The sequence below is a fragment of the Desmodus rotundus genome, chromosome 9 (assembly GCF_022682495.2).
Source record: "Desmodus rotundus isolate HL8 chromosome 9, HLdesRot8A.1, whole genome shotgun sequence".
Classification (NCBI taxonomy): Eukaryota; Metazoa; Chordata; class Mammalia; order Chiroptera; family Phyllostomidae; genus Desmodus; species Desmodus rotundus.
Genome location: NC_071395.1, coordinates 113,775,564 through 113,799,334, shown reverse-complemented (window position 1 = coordinate 113,799,334; position 23,771 = coordinate 113,775,564). Strand labels below are relative to the sequence as shown.

The following is a 23,771-nucleotide window of genomic DNA, read 5'->3' as shown; positions in this document are numbered from 1 at the left end:
GCCGGCGTCTCCTCTGCTGTTTGCCTCCTTGGGCCCAGGGGCCTACTGACGCCCGCACCGCATCCCCTGTGACACCGGGCCTGCCGACCCCCTCCCACTGCTTTGATGGGGCCTGGCCTCCACTGCCCAGCCCGGTTCAAAAAGAACACACTGTGGGTTCTTTGCTCCACTTGTCCCAGAGGCTGACCCCAACCACCATGGGGACACCACCAGTTAGTGGGCTGGGGACCTGCACTTGCTCACCTACCTGGGACCTGGAAGTCAGGAGGGGACATCAAGGGGCTGAGGGCATGGAGGACACTTGCAACCCATGTGCCCACCTTGGCCCATCCAAAGGAAGGCACCCTCCTCCCTGGGTGACTCGGGGTCCTGACCCCTCTGCCAAGCAGCCAGGGTGGAGGGTGCCCCAGACAGGGTGCTCAGCCACCGCATCAGGTGTTTTCAGATGAGCCCCAAGTCTCGGAATTGCCTAAGGCAGGCAGGGCTTGGCCTGGCCTCCAACATGACTCTGGAATTTCAAGAACAAAATACTGTTTAGATTAACATAGGCCAAAGCCTATTTCCCACCCCAAACCAAGCTCTAGGGAGACCTCTCATCCCCTCTAGGGGTGTGTCTGCAGAGTGACCACAAACTGCAGTCACGTCCAAAAGATACAGGCCCCGGTTTCCTCCCTGGGCAGAGACTGCAGGGCCTGGGGGTGAGTGAGGGGCCCACCTCCGGCCAGGGGGTGAAGGGTGGGGTGCAACAGGGGCTCTGGGGAAACCGGGGAGGGGTCCTGTTGGGAGCAAGGTAGAGTCTGGGTCTCTGAGGACCCCAGGGCCCAGATTCTACCCCGATGCTACGTGGGCCCTTGGCCACAGTCACCTTCCTTCCTCAGGGCTCCAGGTCCACGGCCAGGCTCCAGCCGGCCCTGCCCTGCCCTGCCCTGCCCTGCCCTGCAAGGGGCCACACCTGCCCCCTGGCCAGGCCCAGCTCAGCCCAGCCCGACCCGGCCAGGGTGTGGCCTTCACTGGCCCATGATCCTGAATTCCATCAAAGAACACACAGACATTCCAGCTGCATCCAAAGCAGCTCGAGTCCCTCCCCCGACCCCAGCTCTCCGTCTCTGGGGGGAGGTACCCATGCTGCAGCAGCTTGTCCAGGCCGGGGGAGCCTGGGGACCTGAACATGTCACAGGAAAGACCGCCTTCATCAGGGGCTCTGCCCCACAAGGCAGGGCTGACATGGGCGGGGGTGCCAGTCCTGGGCCTGCAGATGCACCCCTGCGCAGGGGCTGCTGGGCTAGGGCGGGGCCCCAGGGCCAGGGAAGCTCCCACATCTCCAAGACAGGCAGGAGGGGTAGCGTTTCGATCCCAGCAAACCTGCTCATTCTCATGGGGAGTTAACAGTGTTAAGGTCAGTAATATCTCAGGGTATTCACACGTGTTGAAACAGGAAATGAAGTATGTGAGAAAGAGCATCCCCCACACAATCCCGGGGCAGCAGGCACTTCCTGTGGCCTCAGCCCCACCCGCCCCTGCACAGCCCAGGGAGGGACCCTGGCCCAGCCCAGGTCCCCTCCACCCCGTGTCCTGGGCTGCTTTTTCTCTGAAGCATTTTATTATGTGCCCACAGCCTCCCCCACACATGCACACAGACAGGAGGCTTCAGCACCTGGTGCCTCTACGTCCCTCCACAGGACAGGGGTTTACGGAAAGTGGGCCGGGAGAGCCATGAGCAGAAAGGGGGTGTTCTGCAGCTGCCTGCCCTGCGACCTCGCTCCTGAGGGTGCTGCAGACAGACGTGCTTTGTGGGCACCTTGCCAGGGTAGGCCGGAGTCTGAGGAGGGGAGGGGGAGCTCCCCCAGACCAGAAACTCACCTACAGGCCACAACATCAAACACACGAAATGACTTTGCTTTCGCTTTCCACAAAGGCAGTCTCTGCCCCAGAGAAGAGGAGATGCCTCCTTCTCAGACACGAGGCCAACTTCAGACATTACTATGTGATTATTTAATGATGTGACTAAAGCCACGTGTTGACGTTTCCATGCATCCAGAGGGGCCCCCCCCACCCCCGCCACGGCTGCTCTCAGGAGCCCTGGCCCAGCGAGGCCTCGTCGCTTGGCGTGGGCGCAGAACGGGAAGTGAAGGGTCTCCTTGCTTCAGCTGCCGTGACTTCACTTCCCTGCTGGCAGTGAGCAGCCCCCTCCAGTGGACGGGGGGCCACGGGGCCCTTCGGGGTGATGCATTCTACATGGCTTGGGGTTCATGATCTCTGCGATGTTGACAAGCAGGAAACGGGCACCCAGGTGAAGTGCTTTGACAGGGAGACCCTAATTCTGTGGGCAGACAACAGGGTTAGCAAAGAAGGAACACAGCCCTGAGCAGCCGGCAAGGAGCTGGCCTCAGGGCAGCAACACAGGGTGCCGTGCAGCCCAGATGGGGGCGCAAGAAGATCTAGGGTGAAGCGGACACAGGGGTGGGTGAGGCTCAGGGCCAGGCAGGTGCAGTATATCCCAGGACCAACAGTGTGTGCATTCAAGTCTCCTGTGCTGGACGGACGGATGGAGAGGTGGTAGACAGAGAGATGGACGGATGGGTAGTGATGGCTGTGTGTGTGCGGTGTGTTAGCACTCTACTGGCTCGAAGAAGGCGGCATCCACACCCGTGGAAAACATGTGCTTTGGAACCCAGCCGAGCGGAGTTCCAGTGTCGGGCCTCCCAGTCACTGACTCTATGACTATGGACCCTCCTCCAGGCTGTTTTCCTCCTTCCAAAGTGAGCCGCCTGTGGGATGCACGTGCGTCTTCCTGTGAGGCCGCAGCCACATGCAGAGGGTGTCTGTGAGCCTGCAAGGACCTGCGTGCAGCACTGTGAGGGGGCACAGCCTGCTCTCTGGCTTCTCATCCTCATCTATGGCCCCAGCACTGTTCTGGGCCTTGGGACCCACCCATGGGAAACGGGCGCACAGGCCCCTGCCCAGAGCAGTGCCTTCCCGCAGAAGGACAGACAGCAGCAGGACCAATGAGCCTCTTACAGGTGCAGGTGGGGAGCCTGGGCCAGGGCAGGCAGGGTCAGCAGGAGCCTGTGGCCTCAGTGAAAAGGGACTGACCAGGCAGAGGCATCACCCCAAGTGGCCGAGACACATTTCCACCATCCAGGGGAAACGGGACTCCACGTTGGCCTCAGCTTGGTTTAAAAACAGAACAAACAAGACAGAAATTGATGACGGGTGTGGCCGCTGGAGATGTGGACTGAGACTCCCGGGTCGGGGGACGCCTTTGCTCCGAGCAGACAAACACCTGCACAACTGGCCTCGGGACAGGATGGACGGAGCGGAGCCCCTGGGGAGCCCCCGAGTGCACGTCTCCCTCGGTTCCCAGGACTGGTCTCTGAGGAGCTGAGCCACACACCCCGATGGCAGGCAGGCCGAGACCTCAGTCAGGGCCAGCGCTGCACCCCTGAGGCGCAATGTGAAATTTCCATCACCAAGACTTTAAAAAACAGTTGATGGCAACTTTCACGGGCTGTGACCACAGCCACTCCAACCTCATTTTCCGCAGGCACCAACAGATGTTTAAAATTGGGGCAGAGCTTTCCCAAGCGGGGCCCCTGGAGCGGGTCCAGAGAGCCCACGCCCGGGCCTGTGGCTGCTCTGGGCGTTTCCGGCCCAGCAGGAAGGTCAGAGCCACCCTCAACGCCGTGGACGCGCTGCAGACAGCCCTCAGCCTCCCCAGCAGCAGGCAGGCTCTGGAGTTTGTCTCACTTGCAGCCAACCAGTGGGGCGGAATAGTATTTCTCCAGCCAAGCTGCTGTGTGCTGTGGTCCTGTTTGGGGCCCTGGGGGGTGGGGGGCGGCGTCCGGTCCTCAACCTGCTCAGCACATTCAGCGAGTGACAAAGAGACCGCTGTTTCCTACTGGCCTGAGAAGGCCAAAGCAAGAACTGGCTTGTCCCCTCAGCCCCTGCCAGCACTCTACCCGCCAAGGGCACAGCCCCGGGACTGCCCCTGACCTGGCTTCACCAACTGCTCCCTCAGCTAGGTCACTAGGAAGACCATCCCGCCACCCTCACTTGCTCCTCGTCCCTCCTGGATCCTCTCCACGCCGGCTGCTATCTCCCTGATGCCACCAAAAATGCTTCTGCGGAGCTCCGCTTGCTCGACCCAGGGGGCAATTCTCAGCCCTCGCCGTGAGGACCAGCACCCCCCAGTCCAGAGCGTTACCCCTCCTCAGGAAACGCCTTCTTCCTCTGGCGGCCCGGGACACCCCCTCTCCGAGCCCTTGTCCTGCCTCACTGACGGCTGTCCCTCCATGTCACTGTCTCTCCGCTGGTTCTCTGCATTGCCATGTGGGTGTCAGTTCTCTGTTGCTATGGTAACAAAGTCCCCCGATTTTATTACCTCTCAGTCTGGAGGTCACAAGTCCCCGCCGAAGTGTCAACAAAGTTGCCACTCTGCAGAGACTCTGGGGAAGACTCATGTCCAATTGGCGACATCATCCCTCCCCGTCTGCCCACCTCCCATAACCGACCCTGCGGCCACCCCTCGTGACGTGTGGCCGCACTGCATCTGCCTGGGCGACCAGGGTGACCTTCCTATTTGAAAGTCCTTAGTTCACCCACATCTGCCCTTTGCCACATAAGGTGGCACATTTACAGCTTTGGGGGTTAAGATGTGAGCACCTTTGAGAGCTGTTAGTCTGTGGACCGCAGGCTGATCTCTGGCCTTCAAAGAAGCAAAACCCCATGTGTCAAATACAGTCACGCCACCCAGTAGCTCCAGGAGTCTCAAACATTACAGTATCAAGTGAAAAACAATCTCATCAAAATCTAATCGATTCACAAGGCTTTGACTCCCAGTCAAGATGACAGCTCAGGTGAGCACGGCTCGCCTCCCTGCACAGCCACATCAAAATTCCAACTAAACTATACAACAACCCTCACTCAGAACCAGCGGGAACCAAGTTGAATGGAACTCTGGCAACTACAGAATTAAGGAAGTCACATCCATCCAGGCTGGTAGGAGGGGCACAGATGCAGAACAGGCTGGTCCCACATACATGTGTGGATAAAAATCTGGGAGGGATATCTTGGGAGCAAAGAGTCCCAGCCCCACACCAGGCCCTCCAACCCAGGGTACCAGTGCCAGGAAGTTAAGTCCCCATAACTTCTAGCTGCAAAAACCAGCAGGGATTGAGTCAGTGGAAGAAACTTCTGGAGTCCCATGCAGTTCCTCTTGAAGAACCCACACATGAACTCACTCAGATTCACGCCCTCTGAGCTCCAGCACCAGGGTAGCAGCTTGAAAGGCACCAGTGGCCTGCAGGGAGGAATTGAAATGTCTGACATCAAGGTGAGAGGGGGGGGGGGACAGCTTTCTCCCAGACAGAGAGGCGGCAGAGGTGATTGTCCCTCTTCGGAGCCCTCCCCCCACAGAGCCACAGAGCTGGCAGGTGGCACCATATCTGAGACTCCATCAACCTAACACTGTTCCCCCCACCCCCTCCCCCTGCCCTGTCCTGGAGATTCCCTGAGGCTGAGTCCCACCCAACTTACAGCTGTTGACAGTAGCTTCACAACTTCCTAAGTCCTTTCAAATGAGCAACAACTGACCTCAGTGAGCCCCCAGCACCCCCCAATACCTCTTGCTAAGTAGCCCCAGGCCCAGCACTAGCAGAAGCCAGCCTAGATTCACAGCTTGGCTTCACCTGGGCATCTCCAAGCCTAGCACAAGTAGCAGCCACCTCAGATTGCTTTACAGCTCAGGCAGGGTGGCCCTGGGGTAGAACACAGGTCGGGGTTGACCTTGGCCTGCACCACCTGGGAACCCCCAGAGCCTGCGCACCCAGTGGGCAGCTACAGACCATGTCAGAGCACCACCACCCTCTCCCTGCACAGCTGATCCTCCATACAGGGCAGAGGGTGGTGGTCAGTGGTCATAGCCAGTCCTTGCAGCTGACTGGCCCGGGTAAATCCCTCCCATTGATCTACCAACAGCAACCAAGTCTCAAGTACAAGAGGAGGGTGTACTCAGCCCACACAAAGGGCACACCTCGAGTACCCAGGTTCAGTGATAGGGGAGGCTGTGCCACTGGACCCTACAGGACACCTACTACGTTAGGCCACACGACCAAGACATGGAGTCAAAGCAGCTCTACTAATACATGGAAACAAACACAGGGAGGCTGCCAAAACAAGGAGACAAAGAAACATGGCCTCAAATGAAAGAACAGATGAAAACTCCAGAACAAGAACTAAACAAAATGGAGAAAAACAATCTATCAGTTGCAGAGTTCAAAACACTGGTTATAAGGATGCTCAAGGAACCTAGTGAGGACCTTAGCAGCATAAAGAAGATCCAGTCAGAAATGAAGGGCACACTAACTGAAATAAAGAACAATTTACAGGGAAGCAACAGTAGAGTGGATGAAACTGAGAATCAAATCAATTATTTGGAATATAAAGAAGCAAAAAACAACCAATCAGAACATGAAGAAGAAAAAAGAAAAAAAAAACGCTGATAGTATAAGCAGCCTCTGGGACAACTTCGAGAGGTCCAACATTCACATCATAGCAGTGACAGAAGAAGAGAAAGAGCAAGAAATTGAAAATCTATTTGAAAAAATTACAAAATCAAACTTCCCCAATTTGAAGGAAATAGACAAGCAAGTCCAGGAAGTACAGAGAGTCCCAAACAAGTTTGGACCCAAAGAGGTTCTCTCCAAGACACATCATAATTAAAATGCCAAAGGTTAAAGATAAAGAGAGAATCTTAAACACAGCAAGAGAAAAGCAGTTAGTTACCTACAGTGGAGTTCGCTTAAGACTGTCAGCTGATTTCTGAAAAGAAACTTTGCAGGCTAGAAGGGATTGGCAAGAAATATTCAAAGTCATGAAGAGCAGGGACCTACAGCTAAGATTGCTCTACCCAGCAAAGCTACCATTTAGAATCAAAGGGCAGATAAACAGCTTCCCAGACAAGAAAAACCTAAAGGAATTCATCGCCAAGCCATTATTATATGAAATGTTAAAGGCACTTACTTAAGAAAAGATCAAAACTATGAACAATAAAATGGCAGATAAATACATACCTGTCAACAATCGAATCTAAAAAGCAAACAAAGCAAACAAGAACAGAGACAGAATCGTGGATGCGGAGGGCGTTTTGACGGTTGCCAGATGGGAGGGGGTGGGGGAGAATGGGTGAGGAGGTGAGGGGACTAAGTACAAACAGGTAGTTACAGAATGGCCCTGGGGATGTCAAATACAGCACAGGAAATGGAGCAGCCAAAGAACTTAACACCCACGACCCATGGACATGAACAATGGTGGGGGGATGGCCTGGGGGTATGGCCTGAGGGGTGGGGGTGCTGGGTAGAGGGGGCAAAGGGGGAAAAATCAGGACAACTGCGATAGCATAATCAATAAAATGTGTATAAAAATAAATCCAATCAATTCAAAATTCCCAAGTCTTGTCCTCTAAATAATCTAAAGCACTGTGGGGGTGGGGGTGGGGGGCTCTGAGTCGACCCTCCCTGGAGCACAAGCGCTGTCCATCCGTGAGCACGGGACACTCAAAAAGCAAGCTGTCTGCTCGCAGAGCACAGTGCTGGGGCAGGGACACGCTGGCAACTGCACACGTCCCACTTGGAAAGGGAGAAGACAAAGAGGGAAAGAGAGTCGCTTGTCCAAAGTAATTTCAAACCGCAGCTGGGCAAACAACGAGAGGTTGGAAGGCCCGGGCACAAGCCTGGGGTGCGGGGACCGCCCTGCCCTCGGGCTCCTGGCTCCCCGCCTGGAGTCATCCTTCCTCTCCCATCAACCTGTTTCCTGCCTGTAGAATTTGGGGACGTCCAAAGGTCTCCTTTGGTCTTTCTCTGCATCACCTCTGCCACTGTCGGTTCAAGCTGAAATCACAGTGTCTGCTGACGTCACCTTCTCAAGGGCTTTGTGGGTCTCCTGTGTGCGTCCCAAGGTTTCCTTCCGTCTGACCAGAGGCACCGCTATGGCCCTCTCCCAGACAACCCTGTTTGAATGTCGCCTCTGCAGGGACGGTGGAGGGGACCCATGAGCCACAACCTCACGTGTCCCAGGAGCCCTCTGTGTGCCGGGATGCTCTTGACCTTCCGATCCTTCCAAGGAACCCATGCAGGTCGTCCGGCCACACGCTTGGCTTTCTTTTCAGAACACATGTGATGCACGCAGACATACACACACACTGTGCCCACTCACACCCACAGTGCACACACACAGTACTGTGCACAAACTGCACAGCACAAGCACACAGGACACTGCCAGTCACAGCTGCCCCCACAACAGCGCACAAGCGCACACACAGCCCTGCAAACGCTCTAACACAGCATGCACGCACACCGCCTGCACCTCAGCACCGTTACATGCTCCACGTGCACTGTGCACGCACACCGCCTGCACCTCAGCACCGTTACATGCTCCACGTGCACTGTGCATGCATACCACCTGCACCTCAGCACCGTTATATGCTCCACGTATGCACGCACGCACACCGCCTACACCTCAGACACCGTTACATGCTCCACGTATGCACGCACGCACACCGCCTGCACCTCAGCACCGTTATATGCTCCACGTATGCACGCACGCACACCGCCTACACCTCAGACACCGTTACATGCTCCACGTATGCACGCACGCACACCGCCTGCACCTCAGCACCGTTATATGCTCCACGTATGCACGCACGCACACTGCCTGCACCTCAGACACCGTTACACGCTCCACGTGCACTGTGCATGCACACCGCCTGCACCTCAGCACCGTTATATGCTCCACATGCACTGTGCATGCACACCACCTGCACCTCAGACACCACTACACGTTCCACATGCACTGTGCATGACATGCACACAAGCACAGTGCACCCTGAGCACACTGCACCCTCAGAGGCACACCCGCCACCCCACGCCGCACCTGCATACCCATGGGGGCCCCCAACTGTGCTCTGGGGTGCCCCTGCTCAGCTCACAGAAGCCCCCTGAGCAGGCCCGAGGAGTGGTGGCTGGGATGGCAGGCATGAGCCAGACAGAGGAGGAATTGAAACCCCCAAACCAAAACACACCCAGACCAGGTGCTCCCTAAGAGGCAGCTGGAGCACGGAAGGAGCAGGGTGCAGGCAGTGCACCCCAGGGGTCCACACAGGGCAGCGTGACCACCAGCACCCGCTGGCCACGGGCCCCACCTCCGAGCTGCTGTGAGGAGTAGCTGAGGGGCCAGGAGAAGGGAGTCGGCTACCAGTCAATGTTCCTCCTTTTCTCCACTTTCTCCCCAGACCACAGTCCTTCTTCTCTGTGGAGAAGAACCGCAGCTGCCCTTTGCTGAGACCTGTCATGCGCCAGGCAAGGACTGTCTCTGGGGGCCTATGCCCCAGTGATATCTGGGCTCCCAGCAGGGCCCCGTGCACATCTGCCGTGGTCCTTCAGTAAACAGATGTGGCCAGGGTCTGGGTGTCCCTGCCCAGAGGCAGAGCTGCAGAGGGTGGGCCGGGCCTCCAGGTGACTGAGCTGGGGAGGGAACTACACAGAGGCTTCCCACGTGGGGAACCACAGCAAGGCGCAGTGCGTGGCCGGCCGTCTGTGTGGCCCCGCCAGGCCTCTCCAGGGCTGTTTTCAGCCACTTCACTATGGGCGGCTCCCATCCTCTCTCTCCCAGTGTAACTTCTCTTCGCTCTTCGGTTGCTTCGGCCCACGCACAGGCGTTAGAAGAAGGCCACATTCTACTTCACCCCTCAGCCACCACCCCAGGCAAATTATCTGAACTCTGGGCCTCAGTTTCTCCACCTGTAAAATGGGCATCAAATACCTACCACACAGGCATATGGAAGATAAAGAAGATGTTCTGTTAGTGCCATAACAAATTTCCACAAACTGGGGGCTTAAAACAACAGAAATGTCTTCTCTCGTAGTTCTGGGGCCAGAAGTCCAAGACCAAGGTCTTGGCAGGGCCACACTCCCTCTGATGGCTCTTGTGGGCTCCTTCTGCCTCCTTCCTGCAGCTGCGGGGGCTGCAGGGTCCCTGGGTTGCAGCTGCAGCCCTCCATCACGGCCCATCTCCACGTGGCTTCTCCTCCGTGTCTGCGTCTCCTCTCATCTCAAAGCCGCCCCGGCCTTCCTCTTACAAGGACACTAGTCACCGGATTCAAGGCCACCAGGCAGTCCAGGATGATCTCATCTTGACACCCTTAATCACATCGGCAAAGACCCATTTTCCAAATGAGGTGTCATTCACAGGTTCTGGGAATGAGGACACCACGCATTTGGGGACAGGACCAGCCCATCACAGGCAACACGTAAACGTTCGACAGGAAGCGAGGGTGGAGAAGGCAGCCTTGGGCGTCAGCCCAGCTGCTGTGGGGCTGTTTCCAGAGCCAGCCAGCTCCGTGGCAGGGACACCTCATCCCCAGCCACCCCTGCCCAGTGGGACTGGGGCAGGGATGCTTCCCTGTGCTTGGGGTTCAGTGTGCTCCCTGGGGTTGGGGGCCCAGCCTGCAGCCTCCGCCAGCTCCTTTGCTGCCCATACCCAGCTTCTCCCTTCAGATGTGTGTTGCCCAGGGACGACACTGGACCCGGGGCCCCTCCACCCATCCACACAGAGTGAGGACCAAGCCTTGAGAAGTGTGTCTGTCATCATCTCTCACAAAGCAAGCACTTCGCAAGCAGACACTTAGTCCCGGGGCACAGGGAGGGCACTGCAGCTGGGGGCTGCAGAGAGTGAGTGGCCTGCTGGGTCCCTCTGTGAGGACGCAGAGGTGGCAGCACCATGCTGGCCTCACCCTGAGCTCGGCCCCTCCCACCTCCGCACACTGGCTCTGGGAAACCGAGGAGCAGAAGGAGGGAGACAGCCCGGAGGCCGGGTCTCTGGAAAAGCTCATCCTGTGTTCACTTTGCCCAAATTCTTTAGCCAGTCCTGTGGCCGATGGCACTGTTGGTTCCCGGTTCTTCGCTCCCGCCCCCCAACCCTGTGTCATGGTTTGGCCCTGTGACCTGCTGTGACGGTGGGGTGTGGGCTGAAGGGGCACAGGGCGGCTTGGAGCAGCGGTTTCAGACGCACGACAGGCCCTGACACCCCAGCCCACCCCCCGCAGCCTGAAGCAGCCCCCGTGACTAACACCACAAACTCTTGAGTGAGAAACAAGCATTTCTCCTGAACCACGGGACTGGTGGGGCTGCTTGTTAGGCAGTGTGGTAGCAAGAGCTGACGCGCTGTGCATTTGGTGCCAGCAGTGGCGTGTTGCCGTCACAAAACCTAAGACACACGCCCCAGCTGAGAGGCTGGAGGGTGAAGAAACTGGTGCTGAGAGTTGGAAAACGGGTGTGAAAACAGTCCCTCAAACGGATTCCTGCAAAAACCTACAGAACAGGAAACCCACCCACTGCAGCCCGGCTTTGGGCAGAGAGCCTTCCAAGCAAAACATCAGCAGAGTGGATTAGTGGTCGCCCGGCATCTGATAAAGCACCTCAAGAAGAAAGATAAGCTCCGAGAAGAATGGGCAAAGTCGAGAGGGGAGATGCAGAGCCCAGCAAGTCTAGCACTTACGGGACTGAAGACTGAGACTGTTTGTTCAGCCAGCAATGAGGAAAACTGAGGAGCCTTGAGAGTCCGTCTGCTTTGGACGGGGTTCCTGGAGGAAGGCTGGCACCGCCAGGGCACCGGGGGCGGGCGACGGCTCCCGGGCTGTGTCGGGGGCCTGCCGCCGAGCACTGTTTTCAGACACTGGAGCGGCCCGCGCGGCCGCGGGGCCTGTCATCCCGTTGTGAAGGGAACGCGCCGAGGGGAGGGGCGTGAGTTCACGCAGAGACAATGAACAGCCGTGTGCCAGCAGGAAGCACGCCACGCGGGGCCCGCAGACGCCGGCCTCTGCCCTGGGCTCACCCCGGCGCCCTGTGTTCTCTGCCAGCAGGGTTTTCATCGCGAACCCACCGTGGTCAGGGTGCAGGTCCGTCTCTGCCCCTGTAAGGGGCCCTTCCTGGCCTCAGCCCCAGGACCTGCGTGTCTGCCTCACCTACCTGGAGAGGGAGGACCTTTGGAAGCTGTGGTCCCACCTTTCGTCTGAGTGGCCAGCCAAAGAAAGTCGAGGATTTGGAGCCAGATCCAGTTCAAACCCTGACTCTGGTGCGAGGAAGAGGGTCTGTGTCCTCCAGCGCCAGCCTGAGCAACGGCAGCTCCCCAGCGGCCGCCCTCATGGCCACGGTGCTGGCAGCAGAGGTCGCCGGCACGGAGGTGACAGCACTGCTGCTCGGGGACACCTGTGACACTGGCTGGGGTGTGCTGCCCCTCATCGGCGTCCTGAGAAGTCTGGACACACAACCTCGGCGTGTTCACAGCGACATATTCCCCCAAGTTCACAGCTCAGAGAGGCGCGGGCAGTTCAGAAACCAGTGAGTCCCTGGCTGCACCTGAAGACACATCAGGGAAGGCCTGGGGCGGGGAAGGGGAAGAGGCCAAGGTGAGCTGCGTCCTCTGTGGGAAGAAACAGGAAGCGTCTTACGAGCCTCGCCGTGGTCACTGGAGAGCCGGTTGTCTTTTCCCTGGAAAACAGAGTTTTAAATCAGTGTGGATGCCAGCGATGCAAATTTTTTATCATTCATATTTTGCATGGCAAATCTCTGCCTCTGCATCTCAGAGTCAGAGCAAAAGAAACTTCTGTCCAACTCCTCACAAGTTCAAGTGGCAGCAGATAGGGCTTAGAGCAGGGGTGTCAAACTCGTGTTCGCCAGGGGCCATACCAGCCTCACGGTTGCCTTCAAAGGGCCCAGTGTAGTCTTAGGACTGTGTAAACGTAACTGCTCCTTAACTAGGGGCAAGGAGCTCGGCGCTGCCACCGGGTAGAAACACAGTGCTGGGCTGGATACAACAAGGTGGAGGGCCGGACTCAGCCGGCGGGCCTTGTGTGTGCCACCTGCGATTTAGATCGGTCAGATTCTTCTGTTCCCAAGTCTCTTCTCCAAATGGTGAATAAATACCGGACCCCCATGGCCCTGCGACTTTGTTAAAGCTCACACCCGCGGAGGTGCGTCGGGGTGCTGCACGCACCCCACTCCCTCACCCTGGATGAACCTCCTCCACACAGGCCAGGTCCTGAGGCTCCAGCCAGTCTTCCAGGCACCCTGCAGGGAGCGGCCTGTGCATCTCGGATGGCTGGAAACCCATCTAGGAGGTCAGCTTGTCCAGGTGGGAAGGGAGTGGCCCCACTGACAGGGAAGTGTGCGGCCCAGGTGGGCATGCATCTGCCCTGTGAGGCGGGCTGCACCTGGGCCTAGGGAGGCGGGCACTGGGTGTCGTGGCTGGGGAGTCTGGGCAAAGCCCTTAACCCAATCCTTGGTGAGACACGGGGAAGTGAGGACGTGTGACCTGGTGGAGGCCTCACATCCGCCAAGACAGATTGTGGCTCCCCGAGCCCCAGGTGTGCCCTGCCCCAGAGGGCTCCCCCAGTGCACACACGTCTCTCAGTGGAGGCCCCGCAAAACCCGCAAACTGCGGCCCCGGCCAGGTGGCTCGTTGGTCGGAGTATTGTCCTGTACAGCAAAAGGTTAAGTGTCCGATTCCCCGTCGAGGCACACACCTAGGTTGCGGGTTCCCTCACATGCCGGGGGTGTTCGGTAGGCAACCTAGTGATGTTTCTGTCTCACATTGACGTTTCTCTGTTCCTCCCCCTCTCTCTAAAAATTAATAAAAACATTTTCTGAAGTGAGGATTTAAAAACAAATAAAAAGGACCCCTCAAACTGGAGATGGCACAAAACTGAACCGATCTCTGTCCCCGTCACCCTGCCCCTCTGTGCAAGAGTCTGAGGACGGCCCCCAGGCTCCCCTCACCTGGTGGACCACCCCCAGCCAGTCCTGCCCCCTCGCCTCGCGAGTGGGCTGCGTCTGGCCACATCCCAGGGGCCCCAGACCGGCAACGCGTCCTCTCGCCGGGGCCTTGTCGCCACTGTCTGTGCCATGGCACAGGGAGCACACCACCCGTCACCACCTGGGGCGAGGCCAGGTCCACCAACGTGCCTCCCAGCACCTCCCTTAACCTTGCTGCCTCTGCAAAGATCAGCTCTGCCCCACCCTGCGTCACTGCCTAAGGCCCGTGTCCCGGCCAGGAGGCGAGCTGGGCAGCACCTCCGCCATCAGCAGCTGGACGGACAGACCCTCCTTCCCTCCTTTTCCGCAGGTCTAAGCGCACCCCGCAACAGTCAGCTGGCCCCTCTTCCTCTAGAGCACGCATCCCCCACCCCTGCCCTCTCCCCAGCCCACAGGCACCTGCCTTGAGGTGAGTGGTGTTGGAGGCACTCGGCAAAGTGGGGCCAGCCCTGGTGACCAGCACTCTGACGCTCAGAGGCAGAGATGTGCCCCATGTCCTCATGGCCTCGAACTGCACTTGGAGGACCCACCTCGCTCCTCGTCATCGGGCTGCTTCCCGGGAACAGTAAGCCCAACCCTGCTCCTCACCTGGGGCAGAAACAGATGTGGCCCCTGGGCCCCGAGACCTTGGAGTCCAGCAAAGTCTCCATTCTCCAGCTCCTCTGCCTCATGCCGTCACCGTCTCCCAGTGCTTGCCCACCTGGCAGGTGGCAGCAGCCACCCTGAAACCCCTGGGACAGCCACTGTGTCTGAGGACCGCTGGCCAGCCAGCTGGCCCTCCACATACTCCCTCTTTATAGCGTTTGCCCATTTGCACGGGACCCCTGTCTTTGTCTTGTAGATGGGAAGGAATTTCCTGAAAGCCCCCATATTAGTCCCCAGATGGTTTTACATTGTAAACACCTTGGCCCAATCTGTCTTGGTCAGTTAACTCTGAGGCAACACGTCCACAATCGTCCCATTCGGTCCCGTGACTAAATGAAGGGGTCACCGCCCACTTCACAGGTGAAGAGTGGAGGTTCGGGGAGGCCGGGCACCTGCCCTGATGCCCCGGTGTCAGGGAGGGAGACGGGATTCAGACTCAGGCTGTCCGAGGGCCCTGGCTCCGCCCTTCACTACTGGACTCAGCTACACGTGTGGATCCCAAACCCTCGGTCGGTGCCAGAAGCCCTGGACCACACCAGCCACTTGGCGTGAGGTGTCTGTAGATGCCGGTGCTGCTTGAGTTCAGGCTGTGGCATTCTAAAAGGGGCTGCTGTTCCCACTGAAAAGCCCAGGAGGCTAAAAATCAGTGAAACCACTTTAAAATGTCCTGCCTGATGTCATGTGACTGCCGGACCGAGCGTTTCATTTTTCATTCTGACGTTTCAGCCTTGGTGCCCTGCCCACCAGGCGGAGGCCGCCCTGAGGCTGCACCGGAGCCGTTCCCCTCGCCGCCCCTTGGCAGATGCCAGTGCCAAGGCGCCCCTTCCAGGCAGAAGGCCCATGGACCCAGCAACCTCCAGCGACCTGACAGGGCTCTGCAGCATGGGCTCCACATGCGACCCACTGGGAGCACTGTCTCTGCTTTGAAATGTTGCTTCCCCTCTGTCCCTCGCCCACAGCCCAGCCATCAAACGGGGCCCTGACCCCACGCCTGGGGAGGAAGCCCCACCACACAGTGGCCAACAGTGTGTGTGTATGGCCACGGACAGCTGGGCACGGCTTTCCCAGGAGAAAGGAACGTTCTGGACGAACTCAACTGCCTGGGGCCCCTGAGCCAGATGGAGCTGAGGCTGTGAGTGTGGACAGGGGCCTGTCTGGGCCTCAAAGCCAAAACCAGCCTCTGTGTCCTGTTTTCTCCCAAGGTTGGCTCTTGAAAACAGGGTCACCTCCCGGAAAGCAAATGTTTTCCACCACGTCGACAAAATGGAATAATGAGTCTGGCTCTGGGGCTCCAGCCCTGAGGACGGACGGAGGGGCGAGGCTGGAGAGCTCACACGGACCGCGGAGCCACGCCAGCACCAGGCGCCAGGCACAGCCAGCCTGCTGTTGTTTAAAAAAATGTAATAATAAAAAATGAAGTTCCTTCCAAGGAGGAGGAGAAATGCACCAGGAGGAAGCAGGGAAAACTCAACCCCGTCGACCCTCGTCCATCTGGAGAAAAGTGAGAGAGGAAGAAACTGGGAGAGAGGCCCTGGCAGCCGTGTGGCTGTGGACGCTGCCGGACAGCACCTGGGGGGCGGACACACCACAGCCTCCACACGGCCTGGGTCCCAGCCCGCACCCCCAGCTGTCCCCCCCAGAGAGGCTACAGCCAGCAGCAGCCACGGCCCTGAGACAACGGCCCCCTCGGCCGTCATTCCCACTGTGGCCGCGGCCCAGAAGCAGCCAACGTGATCGATACAGGCGGCTTGCTGTGCACCAGGAAGTGTGAGCGCAGCACACCTGTCTGTTCACAGAATCCCACCAAGCTCCGAGGGGCCCGGCCAGGTGGAGCAGGAGCCCAAGGCCTGCACCTGTGGGCCGACTTGCCAGCCGGGGTCACAGGCCTATGGGTGGAGTCCCCACCTGTGCGGAGGGTTCTACGATGTCTCTAACAGCCCCACCTATAGCAGTTGGGGGGAACTGGCTCCCACCCCAGACCCTGACGGGCACAGAAGTAGACAGCTTTTGGCTGAGGCGTCTCAGGGGCTGAGGGGTTCCCGCAGCTGCTGGACAGGCACCAGAGGACATGTCGGAAGTTAGCCTGTGAAGGGCACTGTTAGGTCCCTGTGTAAAACACAGACCTGACATCACCCCTGGAGAGCACCTCCGAGCCCCGGCACCCAGAGTTCAGAGAGGAACGCGAGGGAGGAGGCATGGAGAAGGGGCCTGTAGACCCGGTCCCCACTGCACCCAGGCTCCCAGGGACCTCGGGAAGTTCCATCTCGCAGAAGCCGAACCCAGGGATACTCTGGGCTGAAGGAGACTGCGCTAAAAAGCCAGATTTTGAGGCCTCCCAACATGGTTTCCTGAATAAGAGACACCCCTTCTTCACCCCTAAGACCACCCCATGCCAGGCAGGAGTGCATCAGTCACGCACAAGCCCGAACTGCTTGGAAAACTTGTCCCCATGCCTCCCTCACATTTGTGACTCGGCCCAAACCCAGATTTCCTTGGCCGAAACCCTCCTCACCTCCACCAGCCACCATGACAACCCACGCACCTCCCAGAAATGAAATCCACGTGTCTCTGAATCATTTGCACTCAGTCAGCCAGAAAGAGCACAGCCGGGCCTGCCCTGAGAGATGCCTTCCCAGGGCCCTGCCAGCCCGTCCAGCCTCTCCTCTCAGCAGCAGGAAGTTCCTGTTGGCCAAGAGACATTCAGCCCGCTTCTAGCAACGTTCCTGCTGGACCTGAGGTGACCAGGGTCCCATGCTTGTTGGCCATGGGACCTCAGTGTCCAGGACCCACTGTGGGCGGCGGCCCACCAGGCATCATGACACGCCCACCCTGTGCTTCTCTGTGGTCAAGGGTGAAGTGAACCTGACATCTTTCCAAACATGTGCTCCACAGCTGGGACCTGTGGAAGGTCGTAGCTGTGACCTTGAGCACCCAGTGCCGCGACCCAGCAGGGACAAGGAATTCTGGGCAAACCGGGGCCTGCACCACACCCGGAACTATGGCAAGCGGCTGAAACCCCAAATCCCAAAGGGTTAGGGTTAGTTAGGGCTGGGGGGCAGGACCCGCCCTCTCAGGCTTTGAGGGAACAGGATGCAGCTCGGCCCTGCCAGAGCTCTGAGCATGGGGACGGGGCAGGGGGTCCCCTCCCTGTGAGAGGGGCTGCCTGCAGTGGCTTGAAGCAGTCCCTGGGGGGCATGCAGCCCGGCCGGTCTCAGCCTCCCAGACTGCCTTCTCTGCAGACCACTTCCTCTTTGAGGAAGCCTGCCGTGCCTTTATTTCGCTCAGAGGCTGCGCACGGTGCTCTGCTTTTAGAAGCATGCAAATGGCTACTATAAATAAATCCCACGCATTAAAAAAGGTGACCACGTGGAAAATTGGCCAAGTCACTCCTGTGCCCAGCTCTGCAGAGCTGAACTGTGTGTGCCCACCGTCCTTTCTGGGAGTGGGTCCCCTCGGTGCCTGGGACAGGCAGGCATGCAGGCAGCCTTTCTGCAGGTCCCTGCGGCACCGTCTCCTGTGCCCACGTCTAAGGCCCAGGACTGGGTCCTGCTCTCGACCCCTGACCTAGTGACCCGGAGAAGCCCCAGTCTCCTCATCTGTGCCCCTGGCATGGTGCCTGACACAAGATCTGTCCTCCACAGATGCCCCAGCACTGGGGACTTGAGGTGCCCTATGTCCCGGGGCTCAGTCACAGAGCCCCAAAGGGAACAGCCTCTGTTTCCACTACAAAGTGCCCCATGTGGTCCTGGAGGTCTGGGTTGTGCTCTGCCACAGCACACCAGCCTTTGCTCTCCAGAGCAGGGCCACTGAAAGAGGGCCACACTGGCCAAGAGGACCGGGGCCATGGAGGGTGGAAAGCAAGGCCTCTGGGGGCTCTTGCAGGCCTCAGAGGCCAGTCAGGCCCCACCTGACCTCCAGAGTGATTTAGAAAACCCTGGGCCTGTGAGCTGCTGCACTAGTTAGAAGGCATGGGGGGGGTTCCAACTGCTGCCCCAGTGAGGTGGTCAGGCTGCTCCACGCCCACTGAGACCTGTCCATGGACCTCAGGCCCACTGGACACCTCCAGGGGTGCTGGCCCACATCATAGCATCAGCCTCCGCCTGCCTCACTGAGTTCTGCTGCTGCGTGTGGTCTGGTCCTGAGGGTGGATGCCTGGTTCAGAAGCAGCCGCGGTGACACCCAGGGGCCACGAGCAGGTTCCCTCCTGGACATGAGCACAGGTGAGGTCAGGAGGGGTCAGGAGAGGTCTGTCCCAAACACAGAGGACGGAGAGGCACCGAGGAGCCACCAACACTGCAAGACCAGCCCCCGGCTGCTCTGTGGATAAATTCTCCCCAGGTATGGACCGCAGCCCTGGCCCCATGCAGAATTTGGCAGCTTCAACAGGAGGGTTTCCATTCACAACTGTCCTCTCTTACCACAGCATGTTCCACAGTTAGAGATTCATTCCTTTGGCATAGACATCACTGACATTTTCCTATGAAATGCAGGTGCCTGTATGTGGAAGGGACCAGTGTCCGATCAAGTACCAGCCCCTTGGTGCACTCCTCTGGCTGACACCGTGCCCTGTGCAGAAACGAAAGGAGCGGATGGAAGCTCAGTGGTCAGTGCAGCTGGGGCAGGACGGTGAGGGCAGCAGACACCTTGGAGGTCCATAGAAAGACCTGCTCCAGGCAGAGGTGGGAGAGCCCCGTGCACCCCAGTCCTCAGCCTTCACCACGAGGCATCTGCACGGCCTGAGGCTGCCAAGACTCCCCAGGGACCCTCGCTCAGCAGACGAGAGGTCACAGCCCACGTGGCGCGGCCACGGAGGCATCCAGCCGCAGCTGTGTCTTTCAGCACCGTCTCCCCAAGCACATCTGCAGAGCCAGCAGGGAGGGCTTCCAATGGCCAGAGGAGGGCCGGCCGTTTGCAGAGCGCTGAGGGTTTCAAGGCTGCCAAAGCAAACCCACGTGCACGGTTACATAACCTGCTCAGTCAGCCTGAAGGGCCCTGGGCCCTTCCGCTACCCTGCCTGGTACGGTGGTTAGTCGCTGCTCTGGACACTCTGGGGTGGGCGGGGTGGGTCCTTCTCTGGGTTTAGTGCAAGGTCACCTGGGCAGGCCCTCCCATCCCCCCTCCCGCCTCTCACCCAGCAGGAAGAGGCCCACGCTAACCGAAGGGAGCAGGACCCTTCACCACCACCCAGGGCTCTGGCGGTGAGGGCCTGGCCTCTCCTGCCTCAGCACCCACTGCAGTCTTCTCTATTTGTTCTCTCCGCAAGCATTTCCTGAGCCTCCGGCCCGGCAGCCTCTGAACTTGGAGCAGAGGGAGTGGGGCAGACGCCCTTCCCACCGACACCTGACAGGGCGTAGCGTGTCCCACCCAGGAGCCGTGGTTTGGGGCCCACGCGCCCACCTCAGCAGGGGCCTCGTCTTCTCAAGCCCTTGGCACCCCAGGCTGGCCCGCCCTCCACTGCAGATGCTCCGTCTCAGGAGAGGGGGACTCCTGCCCTCGGTACAGCCTCAAGGACCCGAGGACCTCCTCCCAGAGGACCTCGAGGGGGGACAGGGAGGGAGTGTCCAGAATGGGCCCAGCCATCCCTCCCTTCCCGGTCCAGCCTGCTCCTGACCCTCCCTCCTGATGGTGGCAAATGTCCTCCCTCAGGTCCTGCCAGCATTACAAAGAAACTGTTGTCACTCGTCCAAAGCCAAAGAGCAAACACTTATCTAACAAACATTAAACACTCAGCATGTGGCAAAACCAAACAAGGCAGTAACTCCCTGAGGGTGGTGAGCACCCTGGGGGAGGGACCTGAACTGGGCACCTGCTCCAAACAGGGCTCCCTGCCAGGGTGCGGGTTGCAGCTCGGGGCCTGGACCCGCAGGAGGACTGACTGGGGCACAGACGTCAGCAGAAACTCTCAGTGACTTCCAAGGGCCCTAGGAGCCCAGAGCCATGGAGGCGGAACCTCGAGGGGAATCCACAAGGGGGCTGGCACCAACTTTTCCTCTTTCTCAGGACACAGAAAATGTGGGAGTGGGCAGAGAAGGGGGCCCACGTGCTCCACGCTATGGCCTCGGCCTGCGGATGGGTGGAGCCTGGGGGGACAGATGAGAGCGGACTGGTCAGGGCCAGAGTAGCTACTTCCCCAAGTCCCACCGTGCCCAAAGACCACGGGGCCGCTTCAGCCAGTGTCCTTTGCCTTCTCCTCCGTCAGACATGGGGGAAGAGCTCACCACCTGCGCACAGTACAGTGCGCAGATCCCGGGGGCAGTTCTGGGAGTTCTGACAGGTGTGGACACAGCTGGCGACCGCCCGTCCACACGCGTGCGCAGCGCTGCCCCCTGCTGTGCCCCTGCCCAGGACCTCTGACAGGTGTTCCCTCGGGCAGCCCCAGCGCCTCCCACCTTCACGCACCTTCCTCCACCTGACACGGGCGTGCTGCGTGACAATGCTCCGCCCAGCTCTTTCCCGAGCGCCCACCATGCTGCCGCTGCTACCGCGGAGGAGGCGCCGAGAGGCCGCAGCACTTTCTCTTGGACTCTGCCCGATTTCTTCCAAGAAAGCGGCAGCGCGTCCGCCAAGGTGGGAGATAACAGGCAAGGCCTCCTCGTTCTGCGCCGCGGTCCTTTGATTACCTGTGAGATCATTTTCTTCCTCTCTTTATCAGTCATTTGGATTCTCACAGCTCTGAACTTCCCATCTATGTATGACCTTTGCCCTCTACCCACTGGGAGAACAGCAGGCTCCAGGGGAAGGTTCCCAGGAAGGAGGCTCCCTCTGGGCTGCTCCCTCCACGGCAGAGCAAGGCCACTGAGGCCTGGCCTACGGGTCACCTGCTGAAGCCAGCCCAGGCTGGCCGTGGCTTCTGGCATCCCTCCCAGGCCTCTGATTGACTCCCCAGCTTCATGCTGGGGTAACAGGCTGCCTGGCCAGTGTCCCAGGGACCACCCACGGAGAACAACGTTCGCACGTCAGACCTGGGGCACAGAGCAGACTCGTGGAACTTTGCTGCCCAATGGCGGTGCCACGCCGGGGACCGCGCTGAGCTTTCTCTCTCCCACTTGTGAGCTGCTCCGCACCCTGAGGAGGCTGCTGGGCGATGGACTGTCGACAGCTGGAGGGGCCAGGCCTTTGCCCGAGCACAGAGCTGCTGCTCGATCACAGAGTCCACACGTTTAATACGCAGACCCCGAGTCGGGATGCGGACGGAAAGAGGGAGCAGGGAGAGTGGCCCCTGACCCCTGGGGAGCTGGCAGAGATCCCCTGGCAGCGGCAGGCACTGAGCCTCCATCCACCCTGAAACCACGCAGATCTGGGCCGCCCCTCCCCCGACACAGGTCGGAGGTGCTGGGTGGAGGGTTCCGCCCCGCCTCGGTCACACTTCCCTGTCCCTAAGCAGCAAGGCGACAGGGGGGTGGAGGCAACGTGGGCCCTGCACACAGTGGTGCCTTGTGCTCGTCAGCACACGGGGTGGGGTCAGAGGGCACTGGGGCCGGAATGGGAACTGGAACCTGGGTGGTGCCGCCCTCAGGACTCCTCCCACCCCTGCTGGGTCCTCGGTCCAGGGCGACAGAAGGGCCCACGGGGGCGGGAGAGGCCACAGGGAGGGTGAGTGGGAGCTATGGGTCTCAGGCACTGGGATGCGGGGGGAGGAGTGGTCCCTGAGAACAGGGGTGGCGAGGTCACCCACACCATACCTGCAGGACTGCTACGCAGCGTGAGGGCCTCCGAAGGGCTCGGGCAAGCAGGCAGGGGGGACACGCTGTGGGGAGAGGCGTCCTTTGGTTCTGTTGTGACCCTTCCATTTTATTGCACCCCCACTGCCCTCAGTCCCCCTTGTCTCCATCCCATGAAATGCTCTGTCACCAGGTCCACAGTCCGTCTGCCCCCCCACACAACCCCACTGGAAGGCAGGATTCTAGCTGACGAGAGCTCCTAGCCCCTGGAGACTTCCTGCCGCGTAGTAGGTGCTCAGTCAACCCTGAGTGAGTGAGTGCGGAACAGGAAGGCTTCCCGGGGCGCGGAGGGGTTGGGTGGGCGCTGTCAGTCGACGCAGCGCCCAGGGCGCAGTGGAAGCCTGAACAGGGTGGAGCGGAAGCACAGAGCAGTCAGCGGTGCCAGGAGGCTGGTTACGCTTATAAAAAAGGGACATCGGATCCCTATCCCAAACCACACGCAAAAAGATTGCTTCCAGATGCGTGAGCACTTGTGTGTGAAAATGAGACTTTGAAAGTAAAAGCCGCGGCAGCGCACCCGCAGCACTCAGACCCGCCCACGGATCCCACCACGCCCCATGAGGACCGGGAGGTCGGAGTGGTGACCTCACTGCGAGGAAGGGCTCAGGGCACGCAGGGACCGGTGGACGGCCCCCAAAGGCGGTCGGAGCATCGCAGAGGGTGCTCGAGGGGCAGGTTTCTCTACAAACCAGCGGAATCGCCCCCCTGCGACGGCCCTTCCCCCACACCAGGAGCGCAGCCGGCTAGGGCTGGGTGGCGTGGGGTGGGGTGGGGGTGCCCCACGGCCCTGGTCCTGCTGCCCTGCTGCCTCCCTCAACGCTCCGCACGTGTTGGAATGTTCTGTCTCTGCGTATTTGACAACACTTTACGTAAACAAACAATTCCATCTTCCTGATCAAAGAAAGGTGAAAATGGGGGTCACACCCTCGGCCTCCAGATCCCAGGGACTGTATGCCGCTTTGCTTTTCCTTGGCACTGAGAACTATGTCTCATGCACACTTTGATTCTCAGTGCTAAATAAACACTCAGAGGCACTAGAAAGAATGATGAGAAAGTTCCCAAGGCCACAACCCCCAGACCCTGTGACTCTCGAGGGCCGTGGGCAAGTGGCAGGCTGGGGGCGGGGGCCAGTGAGGCCAGGAAGGAGGTCGGGACTGGCAGGACGACCAGAGAGCTACAGCCAGGTGCTCTTTTTAAAGGTTTTCCAATGCACGTGGTCTGCTACTAGAAAGGTTTCTTATTTCCATACTTAATATCGAAAGGAAGAGCTTACAGGAACAGTACAAATATCTGACAGAAGCATGGTTACCCTAATCTCGGGTGAGACCCCCCAGGGCCCCCTTGGGGCAGGTTGAGCCGGCCCTGCCCCAAGGCACGACGGACCTGTGGGGACTGGAGGCAGGGACCCCACTGTGACTCGGGGTCTGGGAGCCTCTAACATGAGGGCAGATCTGAGCATGGGTGGCCCCTGGGGGCTGGGGGTGCGGTGGTGGGAACGCTGTCTTTCTTTAAAGGGCTGGAGGGTTAACTGGGGGCTAAC

The 23,771-nt window shown here is 59.3% G+C and overlaps 1 long non-coding RNA gene across 2 annotated transcripts; it reads right to left on the bottom strand.

The window, feature by feature from the left end:
• Positions 1-1,989: 1,989 nt before the first annotated feature.
• On the bottom strand, positions 1,990-22,488 carry LOC128779307 (uncharacterized). 2 transcript variants are annotated; one of them, XR_008425210.2, is made up of 3 exons: positions 20,910-22,488; positions 12,021-12,542; positions 1,990-5,299 (listed from the first exon to the last, which is right to left on the bottom strand). It is a non-coding gene; the product is annotated as an uncharacterized lncRNA (long non-coding RNA). The 2 variants fall into 2 exon arrangements; XR_011650431.1 differs by lacking the exon at positions 20,910-22,488 and adding an exon at positions 20,657-20,884.
• Between the last annotated feature and the right edge of the window lie 1,283 nt (positions 22,489-23,771).